The sequence below is a fragment of the Mus pahari genome, chromosome 4 (assembly GCF_900095145.1).
Source record: "Mus pahari chromosome 4, PAHARI_EIJ_v1.1, whole genome shotgun sequence".
Lineage (NCBI taxonomy): Eukaryota > Metazoa > Chordata > Mammalia > Rodentia > Muridae > Mus > Mus pahari.
The window spans coordinates 45,647,684-45,663,710 of NC_034593.1; the positions used below are offsets into that span (position 1 = coordinate 45,647,684).

Below are 16,027 nucleotides of genomic sequence, written 5' to 3' on the forward strand. Positions count from 1 at the left end.
TTCCCTCTCCCTGCTCCCCTCTACTGCCAAAGTCTTCCTAAAAAGAGAGCTCTTTGGCCTGGCACTTGCTAGTGGGTGAGGGGTTAGTTTGCGGTGGATGCAGCATGGTAGTTCCAGGTTTAGAGATTGTTTGGTAACTCATCTGAAGATTCATCACAGGTCATAGAGAGAATCAGAAAGGCCATAGCTACTCTTGAAGGACACACTGTTTATGAGATGTTATTGTTTTTAAAGATAATTGTTTGCTCGGAAAATTGAGAAAAAAAAAAATCCCTCTTGGTCTCCCCCCACCCCAGCCCCCGCCAAAAGTCTTTAGTCTATGGAGTTGCTGTAGAGGTAGGATGGGGTAGGTAGGGAGTGTTGGATGGGGACGTGCAGGGACCCCAGAGCTGAGTGTTGGTCCCTGATCTCTCAGCCACATGGAGTTGGGGTACTGGAGGTAGCCTGAGAGAAGGCGGACCTCAAATTATGATCTCGTCATGCGTTGTAGTGTGACAGACCTGCAGAAAAGCCTCTCACATTGGAAGGTGGACAGGGACTGCCATGCTTGATGTCTTTTTGGCCAGTTCCTTTTTGCTCACAGGACACAGTGTCCTGACCTTCCCTCCAGATCGTCGCCAACGAAGTTTCCAAGCCTAAGCAGTTTTCAGAGGCCAAAGCCCAAGCTGCCAGAAAAGCGTCCCTGCTCTTCTCCTTCCAGCACCGTGGCTCCTCATTGGATAGGGTTGTGTAGACCCGCCTTCTGTCTCTGGACATGCAGCTCTTGATCTTCTAAGCCGCTTGACAGTCGTTTTCAAAGTTGTCTCGAAGGGTCCTGTGGGGAGTGAGAGGTGAGTGTGCACCATTCATGTGATTTGTTCCAGAAACAGAAAGTATGGAAAGACAGTCTGAAAACACCCGTCAGCAAAAGGCGGAAGATCTGAGTGCAGGCGATTAGCCTGAGAAGCCCAGGATTCTGGACTACACAGAGACGTGGGCCAGTTAGAGGATGGAAGTATCCAGTGCCACGCAGCGCGCTTGCCAGATGGAGTCATAAGTCCTGCCTTCCGAGTTCAAGGCTGCTGCTCTGCCTCACACCCTGTGTTTAGTCTCCCTGTGGTCACTTCAGTGGTTTCCTTCCCAGTGGAATAATTTTCTAATTCTGTGACCTACCGACTTGGGAGGGCCCACAACTTGTATGAGCATCCGTGACAGTGGCAGAAAGGTGAAACGGCATCGATACAGCAAAGTGAAGTGACCTCAAACAAACAAATCCAACCACAACAGCAACAACACCCTCAAACTAGCTAGCGTCCAAACAACTACTTAATCTTTCTCCCGGGAGACGGTTTGGCAGTTCAAAGATGAAAAAAAAAAAAAAAATTAACACCATCAAAGCATACTTGAATTCAAAGTGAAAAGCATTTTACCAATCTTAAGTTAGACTTAAGAGCATGAAATGAAGTGTGAGGCTGTGTGCATGTTTGTGTGTTGTGTGTGGCATGAATGTGTGTGTGTGTGTGTGTGTGGTGTGAATATGTATGTGTGTGTGTATGTGTGTGTGTGTGTGTATCTGCGTGTATGTGTGTGTGTATGTGTGTGTGTGTATGTGTGTGTGTGTGTGTGTGTATGTGTGTGTGTGTGTATGTGTGTGTGTGTGTGTGTGTGTGCGTGTGTTCTCCATTCTCAGGAACTCAGCAGCAAAGGTCAGGGCCAGGGCTTCTTCATTGGGAAAGTAAGGTTGAACCTTGGGTCCAGATTACAGAATGAACCTTGGCACTTGGTCTCAACAACTTATTTCTCTTGATTTAGCTTTTCCTCTGTTCATCTCTCTCGTGGGAGCACAGCCCAGCCCAGCACAAGCAAGGTACCGATTACCCAGCAGTCTCTCGACACAGAAAAGGAACCCAAACTAGTGTTTGAAACAAAGGAAAGCAAAAAGCCCAGCTCTAATTCGACTGGGGCGAATGGGCTGGCTTAATTACTATTTACCCGCCACTTGCAATTTTATTAATTTTCTTTACTTACGATGTTTATAACTAATCAGTTTTTTCCCCCCCAAAGCTATTGAATTAAAGTCTAGAGCTTAGGTGAAAAAAAAAAAATCATGTTTTGTTAGGGTTGCCAAATATTACATAGGGGCATATTTATAATAAAAACTTACTTCCATATTATTTAAACTCCAGATTTAACTGGGGTACTCTGTATTTTAAGTTGCCAACTTTACCGGCTCCATTTGAACTGTTTACTAAACCTATGTATTAAATGCCTCCTGGAAAATTTCAGTTTGGGTAAGGATTTTGGAAACAAAATTATAGATTAGATTGATGCTTTAAGGCTAGAAATGTCACTGGGCATGATGATGCCCACCTTAATACCATCACTTGGATGGCAGTGGCAGGCTGTGAGTTTGAGGCTAGCCCGGTCTACATGGTGAGTTCTAGGACAACTATGGCTTTGTAGAGAGACCCTGCCTCAATCCCCCACTTCATAAAAGGATCTGAATATCTATTTGTTAATTGAGAACTATAGTCTGAATGCAGATTTCTCAATCAATATCTGGCTAGTTTTAGGTACAGCATACTTGTATGAGCTCTATAGACTCATTGTTAGAACTATTTTAAAGTATCCATCCCTTGTTCACCTTTCCTCACAAAGGCACAAATAATAGTTTCTCGTGTTTTCTAGCTCCTACTGTCCAGTTTAGAGGTGTATTGTCTGCTTGTGAGGTGTATACATTTCAGGACATTTGCTGTTTAGAAGGGTGTCACTGTCTACTTGCTAGGTGCCTACATTGTATAGTATTTGAGGGCGCTTGAGCGAAAGACCAGGTTGCTGTGAATTCTGTGAGGTTCATCCCTGTCTTTTCTGCCCATCATTCTGAAAGTCCCACCAGTGGCATGGATAACCACAGGAAGAGTTACTGAACACATACTGTTTTATGCCAATCGTATCTGTATTCTCTGGTGCATTATTTCATACCATCTACTGATCCTGTCCTCCCAGTAAAATTATTTCAAGTTGAACATTTCTCATCTGAAAATCTGAAATTCAGAGCTCTCCAAAGTCTAGACCTCTTTGAGCACTGGTACGGTGTCATGGATGCAAAACTCTACACTGGGCATTATGTGACAAGCCACAGTAGTGACATTGGGTAAGGGATAAATGACACTTCATATTTTGGTGTGTATCCCCTCCCAATATGACTCATTGCACATATAAAAGGGTTAAATTTAAGAAAAATACAAAACAAGGTATACTTTTGGTGAGTTTAGGGCCAGCTGGAGCTATGTAGTAAGACCCTGCTTTAAAAAAAAAAAAAATCCAAACATTTCAGAATGAAGGATGCAGCCCACAACTCCATCCATCTCACAAATGAGGAAACAAAGGCCCAGTTAGATGGCTTATATTTTCATACCTTATCACATACAGTTATGAAAATGAGACTCAAAGCTATGTCTGACTTTACTGTGATTCTTGCTCACATTAGGAGGGTAGACGGGGAGATTATTGTGAGCCTTGAGAAAGGTGGGCTCTTCACATGGGAAGTTTTCCTTTACCAAAACCAACAGACAAAGGAAGACTTTGTGGAGAATGGATGTCAGACTCTTCCCATAGGAGATGGACTGTTGCTCTCAAGGCCTGTGTTTGACACCTAATCAGAATGGAAGGACAGATTTAGGAGTCTGTGTATAAGAATCATTTGATGATTGTGTAAAGATCATACAGTCATGTGAAGAGTCCTGGTTTGTGCTGAGAGGTTCAGACCCTGCTTCCAGTTCTATGGTTCTGGATGGAGCCTGTGCCCCCTCACTGCATGGCACAGAGCTGTAGTGGAGTGCCTAGGCAGATGCGTACGGAGGAACCGGGGTAAGACCGTGAGTGGCGTGTGTCTTAACTGTCTGTTTCCACTAAGCTGGAACAGAGCGGGGTACCTAGTAAATATTCACAAAGTGCTGAAATTTACAGCGAGGGGAGTCTCGGGGGCATCCCAGGCTACTGAGAATAACCAGCCAAATGCCTGCGCGTGACTAGAGTTTTCTTCTAGAAATAGAAATCTGTGTCACAGTTGACTTTGATCTTCAGGCTCTCCGTTTTCTCTGAGGGGTTGGCGGTGGCGACAAGCGGATCATTTATACTTGTGTACAGTGAAGCCTTTACTGGGTTCTGCCGGCGGAGCCTGGGTGCAGGAGTCTTGGCGTGTGAATGAACGTCTCTGTGTTGCACAGCTGACGGCGGAGATTAGAGTCGAGCCGTAAGCCTGTAAAAAAAAGCCTTTGAAGGAAACTCTTAATGAGAGACTGATCTGCTTAAACCCAAGTCTAATTACTTTTACAGCAACACTTCTATTTTGGATGCTTCCTATGAATAAGGTTTCTTTTATGCCATTGATGTAAGAGTAGCCCTTCCATCCGAGCAGGAAAAAAGCGCCCGCCCACCACGTGGCCTGCACCATAGGCCCCAGTGAGAAGCCAATGGCTCTTTTGCTTGGGCAGCTGGCTTGCTCTCAAAGGCCACCAGGAAGGAAAAACTTGGATCTCATATTGACAAGCCCTTGAAAATATGTCTCTTTTCCCTCCGTGCTCCAGTCTATTCATGGGGAGTGACAGTCATGCTGAGGTCGTGAACCTTTCAGCACAATGGCCTGTGGGTTTGTAAGGGACTGGTTATTGTGGTCCTTTTAGCCACATAGACACATGTCATTTCAAAGTCCAGTATTCTATGGAAACCTTATGGAACAGTCTGCCAATCATATTTTAACAAGTGGTATTTGGGGGATATGATTCAAGGAATGGTGGTAGTGGTGTTTTATAAGTTGTTCCTCCATCATAGTGTAAAAAGACGACTGTCTTCCTTGTATGTCTGCAGTTTCTGTATTAGGAGATCCAAATAAATATAGTTACATTTTAAAGAATAATTTGCTTAACAATAGACTACAACAGCATACAGCATTATGTTGTATTAAGTATTATAAGATACTTGGAGATGAATTAAAGTCAGGGCTGAGGGTGCTCCAAGTGCTGTTTGAAGGCAAATCCTCCTCTCTGGCGTTTCTGTGTGCTACCTGGCTCTGTGCAAGTGATGTAGAACACACTCGGAGGAAGGTTATCGTGATGATGGCATAAAGGATGTGAGGGGACCTTTGCGGGGAGCTGGGGGTGGTGCGGGCTTCTAAGAATGGGCTACCCACCTGGTTCTCCCCAGATCAGACAAACATGCTCACGATCATTTAACTAACTGGAAGGATTCTGGTGGCTCACGGAGCCAGCAAGGACAGAGACTCTGCGTGAACGAGAAATGGCACCAGGGGAAAAACTCAGCTTGACTTTTCGCTCACGTTTCCTGATACAATGCTCTCACTCCTCCCAGAACTCAAACAGCATTCCCACAATCCTCTTGGAATCTCCTTGGGCCTCCTCACCCTTTCTAGCCGAATACAGTCTTCTGAGCTACACACTCAGTGACGGTGGGTAGGCATTGCTTCCTCCTACATGTGGTGAGGTGAGGCCTCGTGTGATGGGGGTGGGTCAGGCGTCAGGCGCAGTGGTTGAAGAAGAAGATGAGGCTTTAACTGCTCCGGTTAGAAGCAGGAAGGAACATGAGGCTGCTGATGGTTGAGTCACTGGATTTAGGGTGAAGAGACGTCCACCATCTCAATGCCTTTGTCCATTTGGGCTGCGATGACAGAATACCATAGAGTCATTATTTTCTCAGCCCTGGAGAATGGGGAGTCCGTATCAGGGTTTTGAGGTTCGTTGTGGGTCTCCTAGCTCTACATTCACATGGCAGAGGCAGGAGGATGGGAGATCAAACCTGACTTACAAGATCTTTAATCCTGTCTTTTACAATTATATTTTATTATTTAAAACATATTTTTTTCCTCACATAAAATACTTTGATTACGTTCCCTCTGTGCCTCCTGGTCCCTCCCCACGTCGTCTCCCTTTCAGAGCCACCTCTTTTCTGTCTCTTCTTAGAAAACCAACAGGCTTCTAAGGGATTATAATAAAATGAGATTAAAATCAAATATAATAAGAGAAAATAAAACCTAGCACACTGAAATAGGACAATCTAAGCATACAGAAGGAAAACAGCCCAAGAAGAGACCCTGGAAATAACAAATGACAAGACCGACTCGTTTGCACACTCAGGAACCTCATAAGAACACAAAACTGGAACCTACACTCAAAGGACACGTAGAGGAGAGAGAGAGAGAGAGAGAGAGAGAGAGAGAGAGAGAGAGAGAGAGAGAGAGAGAGAGAGGGTTTAAATAAAAAATGAAAAGCCTTGATACATTATGAGACAAAGAACCTTCAAAGTTGCCGTTGAGTTTGTTTGCTCTTGGCCGTGGGCGTCCAGCCCACCCTTAAAGAGCCTTTTATTTCTGCAGTGAGACTCCCTTGAAGAAAACTAAATTTTCATTTGCAAGGGGTCACCAGCTGGAGCTAGCTTTAATCTTGTTCATGATCTCAACAGAAGGAGCAGCTTCTATGTTCCAATCACCTCCCGGAAGCCCCCTCCCCTCAATATTACTGTCCTGAAGATGGTTGAATTTGGGGGCGAGGGGGTTAAACTCAACATGAATTTTGGAGAATGCAAAAATATTGAAGGCATGATACTCGATAAGGAATAAAGGTCCTGGGCTTGTGTCTTTGGGGCTGTTAACTACAGCCTGAATTCAAAGCTCCGGCCCCTCCCATACTTTTTGCTGAATTGGCTCAGTCATCTCAGCTGCTTGGTTACCAGAGCTCTTGGGACTGTGGGAGACACAGCTTTACGTGGGAAAGTGTGGGTTGATGTGGTTACACCTTGGTGTGCTCTGCTCTGAAGAAGCCAGGTGCGCACGCGTTGGATGTGCTTCGCATCTCAGGATGACAAGCAGAGTATCCTGTAGGGGACATCTGTCTGAGCGACAGCAGGGCCTCCCGGGTTTGGTCTCAGTTGTCTGCCTTTCTCTGTGTTGGTTCCTGGGGGCCAGAGCTGAGGAGTGAGTGGGAGGGAGGCTGTCTGAGAAGAATGTTTGACTGGAACGAGCTGTGTGGTGAAGCAACTCCATGATCAATGGCTTTACAAGGACAGGTACGAGCAGTGAGCTGCTGGGGACCAGGCTCTCTGCTGCCACATGACTGTGTTCCTTGTCTTCGCCTCAGACAGGTGTTCTCAAGCCTTCATGAGGGTCACCCAGAGGGCTTTTAAGTAATATGTGTGTGTGTATGTGTGTGTGTGTGTGTGTGTACCTTGCGTGTGCATATTTCTTTGACCATTCTCCACTGTATAGGAGGGCGTCTTAAAACACAGATTTCATGGCTGGAGAGAGAGCTCAGAGGTTAAGAGCACTGACTGTTCTTCCGTAGATCCTGAGTTCATGTCTCAACAACAAAATGGTGGCTCACAACCATCTACAATGGGATCTGATGTCCTCTTCTGGTGTGTTTGAAGACAGTGGCAGTGTACTCAAATACATTTAAAACAAAACCAAAAATCATCACAAAAAAAAAAAAATCCAAAAACCAACCAACCAACCAACCAACCAGAATCCACAGATTTCAGGGGTTCACATACAGCCTTTCCTATGTACTGGGTTAGAATAAGAATCCACAGTTAATGAAATCATTCATTCTTTTCTTTCTTGGTATGTACGTGTTTAGGACAAGGTCTCTCACTGTACCAGGTAGGCTAGGTTAGCTTGTCCCAAAGGTCTTTGTGTCTCTACTTTCCTAGTGTTGAGATTACGGACATGGACCACCATGCTGCCTTTTTTTTTTTTTTTTTTTTTTTAATTAGATATTTTCTTTATTTACATTTCTAATGTTATGCCTTTTCCTGGTTTCCCCTCCAAAAACAACCTATCCCATCCCCCCCTCCCCCTGCTCACCAACCCACCCACTCTTGTTTCCCTATCCTGGAATTCCCCTACACTGGGGCATCAAGCCTTCTCAAGACCAAGGGCCTCTCCTCCCGTTGATGACCAACAAGGCCATCTTCTGCTACATATGCAGCTGGAGCCACAGGTCCCTCCATGTGTACTCTTTGGTTGGTGGTTTAGTCCCTGGGAGCTCTGGGGGTACTGGTTGGTTCATAATGTTATTCCTCCTATGGGGCTACAAGCTCCTTCAACTCCTTTGGTCCTTTCTCTAGCTCCTCCATTGGGGATCCTGTGCTCAGTCCACTGGTTGGTTGAGAGCATCCACCTCTGTATTTGTCAGGCGCTGGCAGACTCTCAGGAGACAGCTATACCAGGCTCCTGTCAGCATGGACTTCTTGGCATCTGCAATAGTGTCTGGGTTTGGTGACTGTATATGGGATGGATTGCCAGGTGGGGCAGTCTCTGGATGGCCTTTCTTTCAGTCTCTGCTCCACACTTTGTCTCTGTGTCTCCTCCCATGGGGATTTTGTTACCCCTTCTAAGAAGGACCGAAGAATTCACACTTTGGTCTTCCTTCTTCTTGAGCTTCATGTGGTCTGTGAATTGTATCTTGGGTATTCCAAGCTTCTGAGCTAATATCCACTTATCAGTGAGTGGATATCATGTGTTCTTTTGTGATTGGGTTACCTCACTCGGGATGATATTTTCTAGTTGCACCCATTTGCCTAGGAATTTCATGAATTCATTGTTTTTAATAGCTGAGTAGTACTCCATTGTGTAAATGTACCACATTTTCTGTACCCATTCCTCTGTTGGACATCTAGGTTCTTTCCAGCTCCTGGCTATTATAAATAAGGCTGCTATGAACATAGTAGAACATGTATCCTTATTACATGTTGGAGCATCTTCTGGGTACATGCCCAGGAGTGGTATTGCTGGGTCCTCAGGTAGTACTATGTCCAATTTTCTGAGGAATTGCTAAGCTGTTCCAGAGTGGTTTCACGCTGCCTTTTTAATGTGGGTTCCGGAGACTGACCTCAGGTCCCCCTTGGAGAAAGCCCTAGTTTTTACCTACAGTTACTAAGTGGGTAATGTGGAAGTCGGTATATGTGCCAGAAGAGAAAAGATCCAGTGGTTCAAGATGTCATTGGTAAACACTTGAGCCATCTCTTCAACCTGAGAATCCGCATTTCTGTCTAGTTTCCAGGTGATGTTGCAGGGCCATGACTACTCTAAATCTTGCCTAAGGGTCTACCACTACTGGGTGTTCTTAAGCCAAGAAGGCATTGAACCTGATAAACAAGGCAGGAGACAAAATACTATAGAGCTTCCCAGACAGAGTCATGCTGGAGGAGTAGAATATGAGGTAAGAGTTTGATCTGCAGTTTGGGGGCAGAAGGATAGCAGCTGTGAGCTGCAGACGCGGTTATTTCTTCCCATTTTATGATGTGGAGAACTTTCCCATGGTTCACTTGCATTGGGAAGGCATGATGACAAAGTCATCCGTATTCTCCTGCCCTCCCACTACCCTGGGAACAGACATCATCGCAGGAAGGAGAAGGCGGTGTAGCAGCCACTAGACCCTGAGCACGGTGTTGTTTGCACACGTCACTTCCTGTGGTCCTCAGACTCTGTGCCGTCTGTATTATCTTTATTTCATGAACAAGGAAACTGAGGCGCCGATTCGTAAGAAAACACACCTAGGATCACAAAGCGTTTAGAAGCCCCCAACTTTATGATAGTTTGGCTTACAATTTTAGTATGTTATGATGTTTCAAAAGCAACAGACCTTCGGTAGATGCTGGGTAGAGGCAATGAACCTCAGGCCCCAGTGACCCCTGGCATCATGAGGGAGAGAAACATTGACACTCGAATGTGCTGTGTGGCTAAGCAGGAGCATTTGGTGCATTAGGGATCCCAAGTGCATTTGTGACTTAATGATGTTTTCCGCTCACTATGAATCTATCAGAACGTCAGTCCTTTGTTAAGTAGGGGAGCGCAATTTGTGGAGGCAAGACTTAAACACCGGCATCATCCTTATCCCAAACTGCTCTCTTGATTCACCACTGAAAATCCAGAGATTGTTACAGAACCATGGAGCTTTAAAAACGAAATAGTACTTTTTGATTTAAAAGCAAAGTCAAATGTGTCAGGGTCCAGAATTATAGTCATAGATACAGGGGAATTGCAGATAAAGGAATTTACCACAAAGAACAGGTAAATACATCGGCATCAACCAGATTGGCCGTTTAAGCTCTCTTAGGATCTGTAGTGACTATCTTAGGTAAAAGCTTGGAGAACCTAAAAGACGCTGCAGCTGGAGGACCTGGTGAGCCTTCTGCATCAAGTGTCTTGTTAACAGTTAACAGATGTTAATTTGTTGCCGTTACCACCATCATTATCATCATCATCACCTTTACCACCCCCCCCCCCCACTACCAACACTGTGTATCTCAGGGAAGGTGAGATTAGGAATTAGGTGGACACCAGAAGCAGCTGAATGGAACCAAAGAAGAAGGATACACGGCAGAGAGAAGACCACATCAAATCACAGAAGCTTCCCGAAAACACTGAATTGCCACTTAGAAGGCAAATATGACTTCATAGAAAAGGCAAACTAGAGAGGTTGGGGAGTGGGGTAGAGAAAGGAGTGGGTGGGTCTGTGAGAAGTCCATGGTGAATCTTCATTGTCAGCCCAGAAGGTTAAGTTGAAAATTGGGTCTATCTTTGCTGAAACGTAAACTGAGGAAAAGTCTCCTAATCTGTGGGAGAAATCCTGTTGGGGGTATTCCTTATGTAGTTGATCCTTGTGGTGATCCTTGGAAAACTTGATTCGGGAGAGAACACAGATAGGGCAAGAGTAGATGTGCAGGCGTCTGCCCAAGAAGGGACAGGTGACAAAAGGCAGGGCAGTCACTGTAAGTTCCTTTCAAGTTGATTTCCACAGCACCGAAGGAAGAAACACCCAGTTAAAGGCTGGATTTCTTGTGGGAGGTTAAAGGGAGCCAAAGATGGGCGACTGCCAACTGTCACAAAGCTGGGAAGATAAACAACTGGTCAGATGGTCGGGAGAAGACCTGTGTGACAACCCGAACTCAGGCCAGTCATCCAGACGGATGAATAAACAACAGCCAACAGTTGCCGACGCGCGAGGTACACCAAGCCACTCCAATGATGAAACCCGAAGCGATTCTCGTTTCCAGAGTGTCAATTAGGACTTTTGGTAGCAAAACAAAAGCCTAGCAAGGAGGTGAAAGAGAGACCTAGCAGGAGCTAGTTGCAGCCCGAAGCTCGATGTTCCAAGCTATGATTGATAGAGATGGGCTCCAGGGTGCAGCTGCTGTGGAACATCCTGTTCCTGTCACTGCGAGAGCTGGAGGCATTAGCAGCCTGGTGATGTTGACTTGGCTTTTTTCTCCTGGAAGGCTGGCCTCTCTGGCTTCTTTCAGCATCCTGGGACTGTGCTACAAAGACTTCTTGGCACCACCCACAGACCTCTGAGCCTTCAACAGCCTCCCATTTTACTACTACGCCAAGAGTTAACTATGTGAGGTTTTGTTTTGTTTTGTTTTGTTTTGTTTTGTTTTGTTTTGTTTTTAAGCCAGTAGCAAGTAGCCCTGGACCATGTGGTTGTCTGTCTGTCCCTCAGGGAAGTTGCTGGGCAAGCAGTTAGCCTCTGCCCTGGTACCTACTGTGTGACCAAGATGGTCTTGGGCCAATGTCTGTCATCTGTCCTGTGATGGCAGCCCCTTCCAGGGCCTCCTCAGCCACCATCCCTGACCCCAGTTGAATAAAGTTCTTCCTCTTGTCCCAAACTTTGAATCCAGTCACCGTTCAAATGTAAATAAACTTAGGGGAGAGGGGAGGTAAAAGTTAGCTTGCAAGTTCACAGAAACAAAACTTAGCTCCCAGAAATCAAGACTAGCAGGCTCTTGCGGGCTTCTAGGAGAGGCCTTAACCGTGGAAGAAGGGTCTCTGGGACATGGGCAACCCTATAGAGGATTGTAGAGATGGATGGGGGCTGGGGGAAGGGGAGGAGCAGGAAGAGGGCCGAAGTAGCAGGAGGAGGAAAGGAGTCAAAGGCTCTTGACCCCAGCAATCTCAGGGATCACTGGTGACAAAGGAAGCCATTGTCCCTTAGAGGTGTTGTAGGGGAGTAGATAGAGCAGCGTTGTGCCAGGGTTAGGACATGGTGACAGTAGGAAGTTGACTATTAATAGAGACCTGGAGCATTGACAGGAGAATTGGCTGAAGGAGGGAGCCCCTCTGCTTTGGGGAATTGAGAAAAAAGCAACAGAAAACAGGCGCTCCAAGAGGCACCCCCAACGTTAAGTGGGCCATGGAAACTTGTCGAAAGAACACTGAGTCCTTGGTTAACATGTCTTGCGGGATGATTGATTAGAAAACACAGCTGTCAAGAAAGTACAGCTTAGGGGATAGCTCCTTGATCGAATTGGTGATAGAGCCCCCCCCCCAGCCTCTCTCCTCTCTTTTTGTCTGTCTGTCTGTCTGTCTGTCTGTCTGTCTGTCTGTCTGTCTGTCTGTCTGTGCCTCTCTCTTTCTCCTTTATTTTTCAGCTGAAAAAAAAAAATGCTTGACATTTGACATCACTCCTTTGGCTGAGCGTACTGTTCCATTTTGCATAACTAGATGTCATCTCAAACCTAGAGCCAGCGCCTGGGAAGGAGCTTCTGCTGTCCCTTTTCTTTTGATACTTCCAGCAGCTGCCTTCCTTGTTTGTGTCCCATGACTCCCAGGCACTCCAGAAATTACCACTGGGGTCTTTGGCCACGAGCTGGGCTCATGTATTCAAAGTTGGAAAGTTGGAGCATTGGCGGAGCACAGGATGAGAGCCCTATTAAAAAAGCTCCTCTCGTGTTTTCCATTTTCTCCAACTGTAGGTTGAGGACATAAACAAGCACATCTTGAGCATTGGTTCTGGACAATGTGGCATTTTTATGAATAACCATACTATGGTTATAGCAGAATGTGCTGAGAACACTAAGAGGCATCAAGCGCTTTGTGAGTTGAGAGGAGGAGAGCTTTACTGTGCATGTTGAATTGTAGGAAAGTACAAATTGTACCGAGGGAAGAGGGAAGATAAATAATCTATTCCCTTCATAGTAATATAATAAATAAAACATTATTGACATGCCTGACAAGGCTGCTGATACCTTTTGGGTGGTTTGAGAAAGTCCGATGTATAAATAACCATGGGTTGGTGGAACTGTAGAGTTTAGAGTGTTAGTGCTGCAAATAAGCTTGGATCACATCCAACTGAGCCTCCACTGTTTGCAAATTTATAAACAGATGTCCAAATAGGTTAAGTCAGTTGCTCAAGATCACAGAAGGAGCCAAGGCAGGGGCAAAGGTTAAGTCCCCGTACACACTCTCCCCAAAGACCTTCTCACATGGGTGGGGTGACATCAGCTATGTCTTTTCTACTAAACAACATATTCTGAATGTACGTCTTTCAACTGGGAGTTCCAACTCCTATTGGAGAGCCCTCATAGCATCTCTGGAACATTCCACCTCTTCCTGCTGCGCAAGCTGTGTGATCCTTTCCTGAGAACTTAGATGACCCAGAGGAAGAAAAGCAGAATGATGAGCAGGGACACAGATTGCTTTTGTTTTCATGTTAAAAGCAATGCTGAGGATTTTTTTTTGTAATAGAAGTTGCGAATAGAATGTGTTGACCAGAGGTTGTGGGGAATAAGCGAGACGGGAAATGGGAGAAGTGGATCGATCATGGATGGGTACAGCGTTTCAAGTAGATAGGAGGGATGTTTGGTTCTCCTGCACAACAGAGTGGCTGTAGGTAACTCAATGCGGCATATGTTTCAAAACAGAAGAGAGGGTATGTAGTAATGTTCTTAGAACAAAGAAATGATAAAGATTTGACATTATGGATATGCTAATTATTCCACTATCCCTACACATTGTACAGAGGCATCGAAACATCTCAGTACCATCCAAATGTGTCAATCAAAAACAAAGCTAAAAAAAAATCATCAGAAAGAAAACATTGATAGGTTTGGAAGTAAAGAGCTGACAGCTTTGGTCTGTCTCCTCCAGACTCTCCGGGCTCTGTGTGCCCAACCACATTCTCTCCTCTCGGAGATCTCTCAAACTTAGCCGCCCCGTGTCCAGACCCAAGACGAGACACCCACCACCGGGTTTGCTTTCTCCTCAGTGAGGTTTGTTGGTTCTCGTATCTGTCATCCAGCCTCTCTTTCCATCTCTCTTTCTTCTTTCTCTGCCTTTCCTCAGACTGCCCAATTTCTCTCTCCCTTAGTTAGAAGTATTTACTTCTCTTTTAGCTCCATTTCTCCTTCCGGCTCTCTCATAGCCCTCATCTGTATGGTGGCCATGACACCACATACTGACTTCCTTTAAAAAAAAAAAATTGAGTTTAAATTTAATTTATATATCTATGCATGTGTCCATGTGTGCACGTGTTTGCATGGACATGGAGGAGCCAGAAAGCATCTTGGATGTCATTTCTTAGGAGCACCATCTGTCATATTATTGTTGGCTGGACACTCACTCACGAGGCCAGGCTGGCTGGTTAGCAAGTCCCGGGGACCTAGCTGCCATCGCTACCTCCTCCCCACTGGAATCACAGATGTGTGGCACCATTCCTGACTTTGTGTGTGTGTGGGGGGGGATTCTGGGGGATCTCATCTCAGGTCTGTATGCTTGCAAAGCAACCAGTTTATCAGCTGAGGTATTTTCCGAGTTGGTCCTGCTGACTTCCTCTCAAAGTCTGCCACCAGGCTTCCGGCTCAGTCTGCCCCAGTGCCACCAGGCTTCCGGCTCAGTCTGCCCCAGTTCATTTGCTTTTCTTCCGCTGCCTTTGAATGGCTCCGCATCCACTGCTGCAGAGCCTGCTCCCTTAGTTAGACAGTGGCTTATTGATTTGGTCAAGTGTATCCTATGGATCAATTGTACTAGACTAGGTTTATCCATGCAGAGCATGGCCACTTGCAATTTCCCTTAAAATCTGATTTATCAAAGATATAATTAAGCTCAGATTCTCTGGTGCCACACTCACTGATTCTAGAAAATACCTCCTCCTTCCATGACACCAGCAATGGCTCTACTGTCCCCTCACCCCCCCAGGCCATGGACTATGAAGCTCAGGTAGCACTTCTGCCTCTCTGCTTTGCACTTCAGGGAAGCATTACTCCCCCTCTCTGACCTGGAAACTGTCGAGCGTTTCCGTCAGACTCAGCCCATTGTCTTGTGCAGAGAATGACTGGCATAGAAAAAGAGATTGGACATGGCTTCAGCTTAACTACTCTGGCGAACTTTTTCGGTCTTCTTTGAAAGGTGGAGGACTTAAGATAGAAAGCCTGGATGCACAGAAAGGATTTCATCTTTAAAATTATAGTCTCCACCACTGTCACTATTCCCAGAACTTCTAGGTTGGGTATTTCACATATTTTATCTCATATAAGACTAACAGCCCTTTAGGGCAAATATCATTCCCCTTTAAAAGATGAAAAGAAGAACCTCAGAGAGATTATACAACTTCTCCAAGGTCACAGGACTGGTAAGTAGACCTGGATTCTTAGGCCTAGAGGTGCCTAGGGCCACCTCTGATATCAGTTGTCACTGGCAGAATGAAGAAACAAGTGTCCCAGCCTCTTCTTCAGCCAGAAGCCATTTCAATCCCAAGCATGCATAAGCACTTTGTCCTTGGTTTGCTTGATGATATTACCACACAGCTGGTGACTCTTTTTTTTTTTTTTTTTTTTTCTCCCTCCAGATTTTCCTTCCCAAATGAACCATTGATTGCCTTTACTCTGAAGCTATGTCGCAGCCTCTGACCCCTGGCATCAGAGTCACCACGAAAACGTCTCTTAGAGTCATTCTCTGGGACACGACAGTTCCGGTTCCTGCAGTGTGGTCTCCCGTGCTGACTTCTCGGTTGCAGTTCATTTGGATGATGGATAGCCTTCTACACGCAGGGACTCATTGCTCAGGCCCTTTATCCCCTCCGATAGCTCAGCCTGCCTTCGGCTGTGCTCCTGGCTCAGGAGTATCTGCACTCACAGTGCATTGGCTACCATTTGCCTCTCCTTTCTTTCTTTCTTTCTTTCTTTCTTTCTTTCTTTCTTTCTTTCTTTCTTTCTTTCTTTCTTTCTTTCTTTCTTTCTTTCTTTCTTTATCGAGACA

General features: G+C 45.5%; 1 long non-coding RNA gene across 1 annotated transcript in view; it reads left to right on the forward strand.

Annotated features, from left to right (window-relative positions):
• Positions 1-648: 648 nt before the first annotated feature.
• Positions 649-16,027, forward strand: part of LOC110319802 — a 33,998-nt gene continuing 18,619 nt past the window's right edge. The window contains exon 1 of the long non-coding RNA XR_002380428.1: positions 649-830. This is a non-coding gene — a long non-coding RNA (uncharacterized LOC110319802). The remainder of the gene's footprint in view (positions 831-16,027) is intronic.